Source organism: Octopus sinensis, linkage group LG6 (assembly GCF_006345805.1).
Source record: "Octopus sinensis linkage group LG6, ASM634580v1, whole genome shotgun sequence".
Lineage (NCBI taxonomy): Eukaryota > Metazoa > Mollusca > Cephalopoda > Octopoda > Octopodidae > Octopus > Octopus sinensis.
The window spans coordinates 58,288,494-58,304,028 of NC_043002.1; positions in this window are offsets into that span (position 1 = coordinate 58,288,494).

The following is a 15,535-nucleotide window of genomic DNA, read 5'->3' on the forward strand; positions in this document are numbered from 1 at the left end:
ATACACAAACACAGAAAAAGAGAGACATATATATATATATATATTTGAGTAATTGAATGAATTATCTTATTAAGGATAATTCGAAAGCTAACCGATAACTGGGTAGCAAATTCACATCAGAAAGAACACGGTTGAAGCTACGTCCCTAGGGCATAGACTACGTGTCTTCGTGCGGAAATTTGTATGTTTATTTTAAAATTATAAATATATGAAAGAATGGAGTTGAACGACTAGTTAACAAATATCCTTTATTCTCGACATATGTTTCGAAGGCTGCATTTTCCTAATTCCGAAGGAATAAGGAGTACATTATGCAGATTTCTCATCAGGAAAATCAAGGAATTTATGTCGACATCAAAATGCACAAAAATTATCGCCATGGGCTCCTTGAGAGCGGTCAGCTAAAAGTTTTTTGTGCATTTTGATGTCGACATAAGTTCCTTGATTTTCCTGATGAGAAATCTGCATAATGTACTCCTTATTCCTTCGGAATTAGGAAAATGCAGCCTTCGAAACATATGTCGAGAATAAGGGATATTTGTTAACTAGTCGTTCAACTCCATTCTTTCATATACTTATAATTTTAATATATATATATATATATATATATATATATATATATATATTATATTAAATTAGAGATAAAACCACTATTAGGCAAATCAAACAATGAAAAACATAAGCCAATACATAAAATTAATTAATTTATATTATTTTAAATATATATCAAAAGTATAAAAGTTTAATAAAAGATAAAGAGTAAAACACTACGATCGTTTCATGGCTGTACAATTCGTAATAATCGAGTTATGGTTACAGTCAATCTTCAGGTTAATTGAAATATCTAAAATATAATCAGAAATATTTAAGCAATATCTTTAAGATATGAATAATATAATAATTTTACTTATAATAAACTCTATTATCAAACTAGAAACATAAAACTTAACAATTATGATTATATCAAAATCGACTATAATGTTAAATATTAATTTTAATTTATAAGGTAGGAAACCCAACAATAATCTAATATCGGTATTAGTCTATATCTAATTACATAAATATTTTAAAATGACTAATATATATAAATTATCAATGAAAATATATAAATGTATATAAATATTAAGATCTAAAATAATCTCTATAAATAAATATATATGCACATATAATAAAAACCTAATAAATTAATTTTTCATATTTAAAGATGAAATAGCTAATTTCAAAATACAAATAAACAAACTTAAACAAACTTTCGGAAATCTTATGTAAAATACTTATAGAAATAATCATTTCGTAGTAATATAGTATCGAATAAATACTATAAATACTATAAATATAATTATCAATGGGAATACTAGCGAATATCAATTTAAAGAAATAACTAAGTTATGCTATTAACTTAGACATGGCCTGGACCAATCTTTAGTCGAACATATCTAAGTTTATCAAAGTTTATCTAATTTAATTATAAATTTAAAACTACAATTAATATTATTAAAACATGTATATACAAAAGCCTAACTTAATACACCTCGTATGCTTGCTATCAAATAACAAATCTATCGCTAAGTAGTATCTTACGAATAAACTTAAGTTTAATATCTAATAATATAGAAAATTACGATAATTAGATCATTACATAAACAACGATATTTACATAAGGAAAATATTATTACACCAAAGACTTATACAATATTAAAATTTACAATTTGAAGATCTTAAATATAAATAAATACTTATCTTAGCGAGGTTTATATATTGGGTTGTCCAGAAAGTTCGTGCCGATTTATAGAAGCTTACCTTTTGACTTATTTTAGAATATGGTTGAGTCCATAAAATAGGATTTGGCTACACCTCCATTTAGAGAACAGTTTAAGCTATCTTTTCATGGAAGAATGTTTATGTTCCTATAACCTGTTTTAATTCTGTAACCCTTTAAATGGAAGATAAGAAAGTTCATTTTCAGCACTTGATGCGTTTCTTTTTCCGTAAAGGGAAAAATGCCTCACAAGGAACCAAAGAAATATGCGTAGTTTACGGTGATGTTTCTTTATCCGAAAGAACTGCACGGAAGTGGTTCGCAAGGTTCCGTGCTGGAGATTGTAGCCTTATTGATAAAGAGCAATCAGGCAGACCATCTACTACGGATGATGACCAAATCAAGCCATTAATTGAGAATAACCCACATTGCACAATCCGAGAATTAGCAAAAAGCCTCAACCTATCAAAATCCGTCGTTCATGAGCCCCTGGGAAAGCTTGGGTACACAAATCGCTACGATGTTTGAATACCACATGAGCTGAGTGAGAAGAACCTAAGAACCTTTTGGATCGCATTTCCATCTGCGATTCGCTTTGTAAACAGAATGAAAACGCACGTTTTTTAAAGTAAATTGTGACAGGTGATTAGAAATGGATTATCTACCGAAATGTTCGGAGAAAGCGATCCTGGAGTAAGCGACATGAGCCACTCTTAGCCACCCCAAAAGCGGGTCTTCACCCTAAAAAAGTCTTGCTTTGTGTCTAGTGGGATTGGAAAGGAATTCTTTACTGTGAGCTTCTCTCAAGTAATCAGACAACTAACTCTGAGAAATACTGCACACAACTGGACGAGTTAAAAGTAGCAATTCAAGAGGAACATCCAGAATTGGCCAACGGGAAGGGTGTTGTTTTCCAACATGATAATGCAAGACCGCACGTTTCTTTGGTACCCAGACAAAAATTGCTGCAGCTCGGCTGGGATGTGTTACCCTACCCTCCATATTCACCAGATATTGCTCCTGCAGATTTCCACTTATTCAGGTCTCTGCAGAATAGTCTCAATGGTAAAAATTTCAATTTCTTGGATGACGTCAAATGATGTCTTGATAAATTCTTTGCCATGAAACCACCTCAATCCTGGAAAGAGGGTATTTTCAAGTTAAAGGAAAGATGGAGACGCATTGTGCAACAAAATGGTTCATATTTGGTTGATTAAAAATGTAATGGCAAGTATTTATTGACCTTTTTCTTTCCTTTAAAAATTGGCACGAACTTTCCGGACAACCCAATATATACATTTATATATATATATATATATATTATATATATATATATTAATAAATATAAGAGTAGCAAAACATTCTCCGCTACCAGCGGTCCAGTGAGAAAGAAAAGATAGTCAAAGACTATATAATATACATTCAAAAATATAAGGAATGGCCATATAGGACATTCGACTCACTAGAAAGAGCAGCCAAACTCAAACCGCTAATAGTTGTAATTCTGAAATTGAAAGAGAAATAGAAACGTTTACCCTTTCATCTCTGGACTATGCATAGTTTCGGCAAACTTTAGTAAGCAAATTAATTAAATTAAATTAAATTTATATACAACTGGCGTGCCTCGTCAGCAGAGAAGCCAAGGACGAACATATATCCACGAGGCGATAGTAAGGAAGCCTCAAGTCTATATGCTATAATTTTCAAAATCTACCGCAATATATACATATATACATACATGCATTTATATATATATACATATATTTATATATATATATATATAAATATATATATTTATATACATTTATATATATATACATATATTTAAAATATTACATTATATAAAAGGGCTTAGTAAAATAAATTACTTTGCCACATACTGAACTCATTAGAAATAGCAGCCAAAAAAGATTTTTAGCTATTTCTAATACTTAAAGAAAATTTCTCTCTGATAGTGTTTACTCAAAATAACCCACGAAGGTATGGGGGTAAAAAGCATTAAAAAATCACAAGAACAAAGATTATTTGAGAACGTTACGTTTCTAGATCAGCCAAATAAATTCGACATTTCTTTCGTCAGCCCAAAATTTCTTAATTTGGATTTGGAAACACTGAAAGTAGGAACATACCCTTTTGGCGACTTAACACCTCAGACGACCCGTTCAAACTGACAGTGCCAACAAATTCAAAATATGCAAGCGAAGAATTCCTGCTCTCCCCTTCCACCCACGTGGGCCAAACTAGCAAACACCATATTTTAGCGGTGAAAACCGAGGCAATAAACAGAGAGAAATGAATTATAATTTCAACAATTTAGGGTAAAATTAATTAGTTATTAATCAATTTCACCAAGTATTCAGTATGTAAAAGGACCATGGTAAAAGGACCAAGTATTCAGTATGTAAAAGGAATTGGTGAAATTGATTAATAACTAAGACACACACATACACACACACACACACATGTATATATATATACTTTTAAGGGACAGGAGATTGTCCCCATTCAACTAAAATTTATACTAAAGTTTATACAAAATAGCTTTCAAACTGGATAGATTGCGATTATAAAGAGATTTGTGGGGAAAAGTTTTTCCGAGGGTTTGGAGAGAGGAGTGTCGGAAAAATGGAGATTCGAATGAAGAAGACTACATAAGTTGGAATTTTTCTGTTTTCATGGTGATTTTTTCCATTGTTTTATTTTTTTTCTTCACCACAGCCTCAAAATGATGTGAGCGTGGGTGGGAGGGCATCTATTTTATGAAAAATGTTTTGAAATTTTTTGATCCTTTTTACTCTCCTCAAAATCCCACGCCGGACCAGTTTTGGCCAATTTTGTGGCACTTAAAAACTATGGGAGGAGCCGCTTCGATAAAAAAAAAAAAAAGAATGAAAAAGTAAATATTTCAAAGTAAAAGGTGTGCGATACAAGAAAGATTTGGCTGTTGTTTCTAGCAAATCCGAAAGCCACACTCCTCGTATTCACTCTCACATGTATTCACTCACATGTTTTTGATGTATTGATGTTTTCTTCCCCCAAGGCGGCGAGTTGGCAGAATCGTTAGCACTCCGGGCGAAATGCTTACCGTGTATATCGTTTGTCTTTACGTTCTGAATTCAAATTCCTCTAAGGTCGACTCTGCCTTTTATTCTTTCGCGTCGATAAATTAAGTACCGGTTGCATACTGGCGTCGATCTAAAATACTCACCCCTCCCACAAAGTTTCGGGCCTTATTCCTAGAGTAGAAAAGAATATTTTCCTCTCACGCAACACATTTTATGGAATGATGATGCCAAAGTAACGCACGCCTAATCCTTTGGTGGGATTGATGGGACAAAAAACAATAATAATAATAATAATAATTAAAATTTCTACCCCAACCTCAATCAAGCGAGGCGTGTGTGTTTGTAGGAACAAATATTTTCTTCTAGAAAAGTATGCTTTTAAAAAGAAATTATCTTTTTACATACCTCGTATTTTAAAAGAAATCAGTGTGGATAAATGGCATCGATGACCTTCTGAGGTTCTTCAATATTTTAAATTATAAGCAGATACAATAGGGTTCGGGAAGTGGGGTTGAAAAATATAAATTCTCAATTTTTTTTTTAACATAAATATATTTATGGTGAGAAAAAGATTTTGACAGATATCAATGCATGCGAGATTGAGAAAGAAACGGAGAAGGTTGTCTTGGGATGTGCTAGAAACAACAGCCAAATCTGCCGTAGATCGGATACATTTTGCTCTGAAAATATCTATAATTTTTTTATTTTGCCCCAAAGATTCCTCCCATAGATTTTAAGTGCAGAAAAAAGAAGAAGAAATTGGCCAAAACGTGTCTGGAGGGGGAAGAGAAGATGAGCGGGTACTTTTTCAAGTGTATGTGTGTGTATATGCATACATACACACACACACATATACGCTAACAGATTTACCCGGCGTTTCCCAGGTTCAAGATAATAATGAGATTTTATTCAAAAATTTGAAATACTCTTTTCTCCCTGATTTGGGATTTTTTATTCGCATCCACAGCAACCCCTGCTGCTAACCGTCAACTATAGAATAACTATCTCAGTTTATCATACTTCGATATAGGAAAAATTTACAATCTTCTACGGACTAGTCTTAGCTTACTAACTTCCTCCGCCTTGGTCCTTGGATGTTACCTTTACATATCATTATATATTGTGTGTGAGCCTGTGTGTGTGTGTGTGTGTGTGTATCAATATACATACATGAATATATATATATAAATATAACAATTTAGGAGTGACCCAAACAGGTCACTCGTCCACCAGAAAGAGCAGCCATAACTCACACCGCCAAGTAGTAGTAATTCAGAAATTAGGTGAAAATTTAAAAACATTTACCCTAATTCATCTTTTAGACGTTGCAACGTTTCTGTGTCATTAATGATTAAATTAGCTTAATTAAATTAAATTAAGCTAATCTACCATAGGTTACACTTCATCAGTAAAAAACCTGGGAGAGACAAATATACACGAGGCGTCTGTATCGATGCCTACGGAATATCTGTCTTAAAATTTTCAAGACTGACGTATTCGCGCCAAACTTATCAGCAGTAAATATAAACTGCCGATTCAATCTCAGAATTATTCAGAAAATTATCAATTAGTCAATTTAGGGTAGCAAAAAAAATCAATAGAAATTTATCGCTACCAGCGGCCTGGTGGAAAAGAGAAAATAGTCATCGACTAAATATATAAATATAACAATTTAGGAGTGACCCTAACAGGTCACTCGTCCACCAGAAAGAACAGCCATAACTCACACCGCCAAGTAGTAGTAATTCAGAAATTAGGTGAAAATTTAAAAACATTTACCCTAATTCATCTTTTAGATGTTGCAACGTTTCTGTGTCATTAATGATTAAATTAGCTTAATTAAATTAAATTAAGCTAATCTACCATAGGTTACACTTCATCAGTAAAAAACCTGGAGAGACAAATATACACGAGGCGTCTGTATCGATGCCTACGGAATATCTGTCTTAAAATTTTCAAGACTGACTGACGTATTCGCGCCAAACTTATCAGCAGTAAATATAAACTGCCGATTCAATCTCAGAATTATTCAGAAAATTATCAATTAGTCAATTTAGGGTAGCAAAAAAATTCAATAGAAATTTATCGCTACCAGCGGCCTGGTGGAAAAGAGAAAATAGTCATCGACTAAATATATAAATATAACAATTTAGGAGTGACCCTAACAGGTCACTCGTTCCACCAGAAAGAGCAGCCATAACTCACACCGCCAAGTAGTAGTAATTCAGAAATTAGGTGAAAATTTAAAAACATTTACCCTAATTCATCTTTTAGACGTTGCAACGTTTCTGTGTCATTAATGATTAAATTAGCTTAATTAAATTAAATTAAGCTAATCTACCATAGGTTACACTTCATCAGTAAAAAACCTGGGAGAGACAAATACACGAGGCGTCTGTATCGATGCCTACGGAATATCTGTCTTAAAATTTTCAAGACTGACGTATTCGCGCCAAACTTATCAGCAGTAAATATAAACTGCCGATTCAATCTCAGAATTATTCAGAAAATTATCAATTAGTCAATTTAGGGTAGCAAAAAAATTCAATAGAAATTTATCGCTACCAGCGCCTGGTGGAAAAGAAAAATAGTCATCGACTAAATATATAAATATAACAATTTAGGAGTGACCCTAACAGGTCACTCGTCCACCAGAAAGAGCAGCCATAACTCACACCGCCAGTAGTAGTAATTCAGAAATTAGGTGAAAATTTAAAAACATTTACCCTAATTCATCTTTTAGACGTTGCAACGTTTCTGTGTCATTAATGATTAAATTAGCTTAATTAAATTAAATTAAGCTAATCTACCATAGGTTACACTTCATCAGTAAAAAACCTGGGAGAGACAAATATACACGAGGCGTCTGTATCGATGCCTACGGAATATCTGTCTTAAAATTTTCAAGACGTATTCGCGCCAAACTTATCAGCAGTAAATATAAACTGCCGATTCAATCTCAGAATTATTCAGAAAATTATCAATTAGTCAATTTAGGGTAGCAAAAAAATTCAATAGAAATTTATCGCTACCAGCGGCCAGGTTTTTTACTGATGAAGTGTAACCTATGGTAGATTAGCTTAATTTAATTTAATTAAGCTAATTTAATCATTAATGACACAGAAACGTTGCAACGTCTAAAAGATGAATTAGGGTAAATGTTTTTAAATTTTCACCTAATTTCTGAATACTACTACTTGGCGGTGTGAGTTATGGCTGCTCTTTCTGGTGGACGAGTGACCTGTTAGGGTCACTCCTAAATTGTTATATTTATATATTTAGTCGATGACTATTTTCTCTTTTCCACCAGGCCGCTGGTAGCGATAAATTTCTATTGAATTTTTTTGCTACCCTAAATTTAATAGCATACTTTTCTAGTAGAAAGTATTTGTTCTTACACACACACACACACACACACACACACACAGCCTCGCTTGACTGAGGTCGAGGTAAAAAATTTTAATTAAAATATTTCTTTTTTTTTTTTTGTCCTTCTATCCCACAAATGGATCAGGCGTGTGCAACTTCGGCGTCATCATTCCATAAAGTGTGTTGACTGAGAAGAAAATATTGTAAAAAACATCGATACATATGAGAGTGATTATGAGGAGGGTGGTCTACGGATGTGATAGAAACAACAGCCAAATCTTTCTTGTATCGCACACCTTTTTCTTTGAAATATTTACATTTTTATTTTTTATTTTTTAATGTTTACCGAAACGGCTCCTCCCATAGTTTTTAAGTGCCACAAAATTGGCCAAAACTGGTCCGGCGTGGGATGGTATGGAGTGAAAAAAATGATCAAAACATTTCAAAACATTTTTTTCATAAAAAGATGCCCTCCCACCCACTTTTCCCCACAAATCTCTTTATAATCGCAATCTATCCAGTTTGAAAGCTATTTTGTATAAACTTTCATAAAAACATACTCATTTTCTTGAAAGTTATGAGGGAAAAGAGTCGGGTCGTGTGAATTTTCCGAAACTCCTCTCCCCGCTCACTCGAAAACTTCTTTACCATAAATCCCTATGTGCTCTGAATCCACATATCTACGCGAGATTTGTTGAAGGTTTCGTTTATAAGAATCCACTTTTCTACTATTTATGATGCAACAATATTCGTGGGGTACAAATCTATAGTTATGCCTAAATATATAATTGCTTGAGAGTACGTCTGATGTCATTTGGCTGCCATTTCTAGCAACGGCGCTGACCATTGCAGAAGTTGTTTCCTGTTTCTTCCCATTAAGTCAACTCACTAAGAACAGCACGTAACACATACATACTATATTAACTTCCGGTTATTTTTCGTAAATGATCAAATTTTAGTTTAATGGGGACAATCTCCTGTCCCTTAGAAGTATATATATATATATATATATATATATACATATAAATCTCTGTGTGTGTGTCTGTGTGTGTGTGTGTCTGTGCGTGTGTGTCTTAGGATGTGCTCGCAACAACAACCAAATCTCCCATAAATCAGACACTTTTTCCTCAGAAAATATTTACATTTTTTTTCTTTTTACAAATTCGGAAATTAATATAATAATAATAAGTAGAGGAAGAAGAAAATATTGTAAAAAAACATCAATATATATGAGAGTGATTATGAGGAGGGTGATCCTCGGATGTGCTGGAAACAACAGCAAATCTTCCATGTATCGCACACCTTTGCCTCTGAAATATTTACATTTTTTAATATTTTTTAACCGATACGGTTAAAGTTTTAAGTGCCAAAACATTGGCAAAAATCGGTCCGACGTGGGATGGTGAGGTGTAAAGAGATAGATAAAAAAAATTACCAAAACATTTTTTCATAAAAACATCCCTATCCCACGTCATTTTGAGGCTGTAGTGAAAAAAAAAAACAATGGGAAAAACCCCAGGAAAAAAACAAGGGGAAAATCCCCATGAAAGCAGATGTACGATGTATGGGTATTGAACCCCTACATATCGTACATCTATCTTCTTTCCTCCACCTCGCTCTCTATTTTGTATCACATCGAAACTAACTATGACTTATCTTTTACTCTCACACCGTCTCCTTAAGGGATACTATCAATTGATATCCTAGAAACAGCTGTAAGACCTTCTATCTATCAATGCTCTAATATACTGCCTTGGTTTTTTATCTTATTACGCAAAAAATTCTTATATATATACACACGCTGACATAGAACCAACGTTGAACCCTTTATTCGCAATATTACCGAATCTGGAACTTAACTGTGGTATGTCTATAGCACTTATTCAGCATTTCCTGACACCTTTGGTCTCAATGATACCATTATTTCTATATATATATATATATATATATATTATATATATATATATATATATATATATATAATAGTTAGAGAAAGTGAGGTGAGAGAGGCATAACTACAGATATGTGCCCCACAGATTTTGTTGCCTCATAAATTCCAGAAAAATGGATTCTTTGAACGAAATTTTCAACAAATCGCGCGCGAAGGTGCTGTAGATTCAGAGTATATAGAGTTTTGTGGCAGAGAACTTTTCCGAGTGGGTGACGAGGCGAGTTTCGGAAAATTCACACGACCCGACGTTTTTCCCTCATAACTTTCAAGAAAATGGGTATTTTTAATGAAACATTTTACAAATACCTTTCAAACTGCATAGATTATGATTATAAAGAAATTTGTGGGGAAAGTTTTTTCTTAGGGTTTGGAGAGGGGATTGTCAGAAAAACGGGGATTCGAATGAAGAAGACTACATATGTAGGAATTTTCCCGTTTTCATGGAGCTTTTCCAATTTTTTTCCACCGCAGCCTCAAAATGATGTGGGCGGGGGTCATCTTTTTATGAAAAAATGTTCTGAAAATTTTTGATCTTTCTTTTCCCTCCTCACCATCCTACGTCGGACCGATTTTGGCCAATTTTGTGGCACTTAAAAACCGTAGGTGGGGCTGTTTCGGTAAAAAGAAAAAAAAATGTAAATATTTCAGACAAAAAGGAGTACGATTCAAAGAAAATTTGGCTGTTGTTTCTAGCACATCCGACGACCACCGTCCTCGTATACACTCTCACATGTATTGATGTTTTTATCAATATTTTCGTCCCAGTCAACACATTTTATGGAATGATGATGGCGAAGTAACACAGGCGTGGTCCATTGGTGGAAAAGAAGCAACAAAAAATATTTGTAATTCAAAATCAGTTTCAGATAATTTAGATTATCAATCATCTGAATCCTCATCGTCGATCAGTGATGGTCCATCAACACCACACAAATTCTTTCGTGGCAGTCAGGTATTTCTGAAGATATTTGTAATAGAACCCATCCCATATTTATTTTATTTTCTACAAATGGAATCAATTTCTTTTTTTTTTTTTAATTTTTATGTGTAATTCTTGAAGTGAACTCGTGTGCTGGAACAAATATTGTTTTATCTTGGAAGGGTCAGTCTGCCAATAATAAACACACACACTAGTTCGATTTCACGTCTTTATTTAGCAAAGTTTATTTTTAGAGTGTTAGCAAAAGAAGAAATTTTTAGACATAAGGAAAAATGCTAGAAAAATGCCCTTGCCGACTCTGGGCACAAAGGTAAGTTAATATATATCACTAAAAATGGGATAAAGGCGCATGTGAATACACTCTATGCTTCGAATCAAATAGTTATTGATAATATAAACATTCCTTTCTACTCAGGCACAAGGCCTGAAATTTGGGGGGAGGGTGTCAGTCGATTAGATCGACCTCAGTACGCAACTGGTACTTAATTTATCGACCCCGAAAGGATGAAAGCAAAGTCGACCTCGGCGGAATTTGAATTCAGAACGTAAAGACAGACGAAATACCTATTTCTTTATTACCCACAAGGGGCTAAACATAGAGGGGACAAACAAGGACAGACATAGGTATTAAGTCGATTATATCGACCCCAGAGCGTAACTGGTACTTAATTTATCGACCCCGAAGGATGAAAGGCAAAGTTGACCTCGGCGGAATTTGAACTCACAACGTAACGACAGACGAAATACCGCTAACGTTTCTGTCAGTTCACCACCTATAATAATATATTAAATGTGAAATGAAGAATCATGACAAGGTTATTGTGACTTCATCTCACCATTCCAAGAATTAATATTATAAGAATAGTGGCATAAGAAGTAAAGATGCAAGTATAAGCAAACACAGTGGCAAATGTCCTGGTAAACCTCTTAGCAAAACATAATTCACAGAAAAATATGACAGCTACCAAAAATAATAATTACCCACACGAAAGAAAAAATAAATCGCGACTTTTGCTATGGCATAATGCAGGCTTCACAAAGTAGCTAGTAAGAAATATAAAGTTTTCGTCGCATTAGATAAGCACTTTTCACCATTTAAGTATAGCCAATTTTTTTATTATCACACAAATGAGTTTGCATATTCCACTTGCAATAACCTTGCTCAAATCGTTGCGGCACACAGTATTACAAGGACCAGAGAATTCAAAGATTAGAACATAGTAAAAGCAGATAATAAAAATCTAATATTATGAGTAATTGTACGACAGGTGATAATAGCAACGATTCACATGTAGCGGATTATAAACGCCTGACAGGTTAATAATGCGAGCGAAAGCGATAATGAGCCTGCGATAGATAGAGCAAGGGAGATAATCTGGTACCATACCAAATTCATTAAAATTAACTGTAGTGAAAATAGAATTGAGTATACACAGAGTCTAGTGTAGAACCAACCTATTACATAGTTGTGGGGTAATAAGTAACATTATAGACGAGATGCCTAATTCTCCTGCTAGTAGCAGGCATGGGGTTAATCTCATCAAATATCTTTGTAGCTATCAGAACAAAAGGTGTCCACTTGATGGACAATGTTTGAGCCAAAACACAATTTGCAGGTGTATTGTTACATCAGATGGAATTTTTCATTATTACATTGGGTCATGTTCTACTAGCTTTAAGAACAGACTTAGTAACCACTTATTTTCTTTCAAGAATTAAGATAGGCTCTATAGTACACGCCTGAGTGACCTTATCTGGTCTTTAAAAAATTAAGAACACAAAATCTGATATTAAATGGGAAATAATTGGTAGGGTATTTACCTTAAAAAATTGGGAGCTCTCAATGTATTTTACTCTTAGAGGAAATTTTCAATATTTTCAATTCTAGATACAAGTTATTGAATAATAGACCTGATGTGGTCCCGAAATGCTTCCATTCTTACAGGGAAGTGTAAGGAAGTGTAAGACAAATAAGAAATTTCAGTAAGATATTACTTACGTGAAGTACACTAATAATTTACCTGGACAAAATTCGTAGTTTTATTATGGTTAACTTTTAATAATCTGACGGCAAACCTCACACATTTTTGATTTTCTTACCTTTATTTTGTTACTTTTCATCTTCAATTCTCATCACTCTTAATTCCTCGTATTTACCCATAAAATTCTTTCTATCTTTATGGTCTGTGGGCGAAGCAGATCTTCGTCTTGTGAGGGCTTCCCCTTCTACTAATCCTTTTTTTTCTTTTGTCTTTAAATATTTCCAATACAAAAACTTTTAATATGACATCACTCGCATAACAATATACGAAAAAATTGCTTCGATTATAATTGTAGACTTACCATAGTTAGATTTTATCAATCTAAATGTTTATTCCAACCCTCTTTTGTTCAATTCCTTATATTTCCTACAGCTCTAACTCTCTAAATTACTCTTTATCCATTTCTCCTGAAAATTCTTTCTATCTGTACCATATGTAGTCTGTGGGAAAAACATTTCTTTACCTAGTTAACACTTCTCTGAATACTAAGTCTATTGCTATGATATTTAAAACCTTTGGGTCATTCTAGGCTTAAAAGACAACAGACCTTATTGACACACCGTATTCCACAACAATTTCCACTATCTTCTACACTAAACACACACATACCCCCACCTAAATTATACCTAAAATAAAAATATCAAACACCGAAATCTTCGATTAGCTTCAAATGCCCTTAGTGCTAACACTTAGAATGAACATGCACTGATACGTATAAGCGTGACTGAAGTTATGATGCAATTGAACAAACAGGATGCAACACAATGCCACATCCTAGGATATCTATGCCATAGAAATAGGTGTTGGACGTAATTATAAAGTGAATAATTTGTGTATAATACTGTAATAAACAAGCTTTTGAGGATGTAAAATTCTCCGTTCTTATTTTTAATGTCTTGAATATACACTTTGTATACTATATAAAATCCATACATGTCTGTGTGTGTGTCACTGTGTCTTTGCTTATAATCCCGCCCATCGCTCGACAACCGATGTCGGTTTGTTTACATCCCCTTACTTAACGTTCGATAAGAGAGACCTCTCGAGTTAAAATCAAACTAAAAGAAAATATAAGTACTGCAATCAATTTGTTCGACAAAAAAAGAAAACAGTCATCGCGGTGCCCCAGCATGGCCAGAGTCCAATAGCTGAAAGATAATAAAAGATAAAAGATAAATGACACCTTATAGCTTTTGGAATTTGGGGATTACTAAAAATTATGGAAATATGTTTTATACATGCTTCTTACTTGATAAACTAATGAAATAAAACATAAAATATTGGAGTAAATACAATCTATCTTTTTAAATACCTGCCGGATTCCATATTACATGAGACAAATTATAGAATTCTTTTCTACTCTAGACACAAGGCCCGAAAGAAGCCAATTTTATTTCTAAACTAATGACCGCCATCCAAAACGGTTTTCTGCTAGTCACTAAATAATATTTACACACTTGATTTCCAATTTGTGTAACTTTAATACTGTGATACATCTAATTTTCCTTTGTATTCTTTATTCATCTGATAATAGTCACTCACTCAAATAAATTTATAATACCAAGCACTCAATGACTGTGGTGGCCATCATGTCAAAGAACAGAGCCACGTTTCTTTTGCGTGACGTAAAACGCGACTAAAAGACGTTGAGGTAATGGTTTACACTCCGACTTCGTAAAGCCCTCACCAGCAACAACTATTTAAAACAGACCCATGGCTTGAAGGGTTTGCACTCCGACCTCATAAAGCGCTCGTCAGAAACAACTACATAAAACAGATCCATGAGTCGAATGGTTTGCACTCCGACCTGGTGAAACCCTTGCCGGCAATAATTACATTAAACAGACCCGTGAGTTGCGGGTTTTCACTCCTACCTCGTAAAGTCCTCACCAGCAACAACTACACAAAACAGACCCATGAGTCGAAGAGTTTGCACTCGGAACTGGTGAAGCCCTCGGCAACAACAACTACACAAAACAGACTCATAAGTTGAAGGTTTGAAGTCCGACCTGGTGAAGCCTCGCCAGCAACAACTACATAAAACAGACCCGTGGGTTGAAGGATCTGCACTCCGACCTGGTGACGCCCTCGCCAACAACAACTACACGAAATAGACACATGAGTCGAAGGGTTTGAACTTCTATTCTGTAAAGCCCTCGCCAGCAACAGCTACACAAAACAGACCCATGGGTTGAAAGGTTGTCGTCGGAGTGGTGCAACGGTGTCATACGTCAGGAGTTGAAGATAACCAACAACGGGTGGATTCAACGACAGCATTAGAATTTGACAGAATCGTTTGCTCGCTGGACGTAATGCTTAGCAGCATTTCGCCCGCCGCTACGTTCTGAGTTCAAATTCCGCCGAGGTCGACTTTGCTTTTCATCCTTTCGGAGTCGATAAATAAAGTAC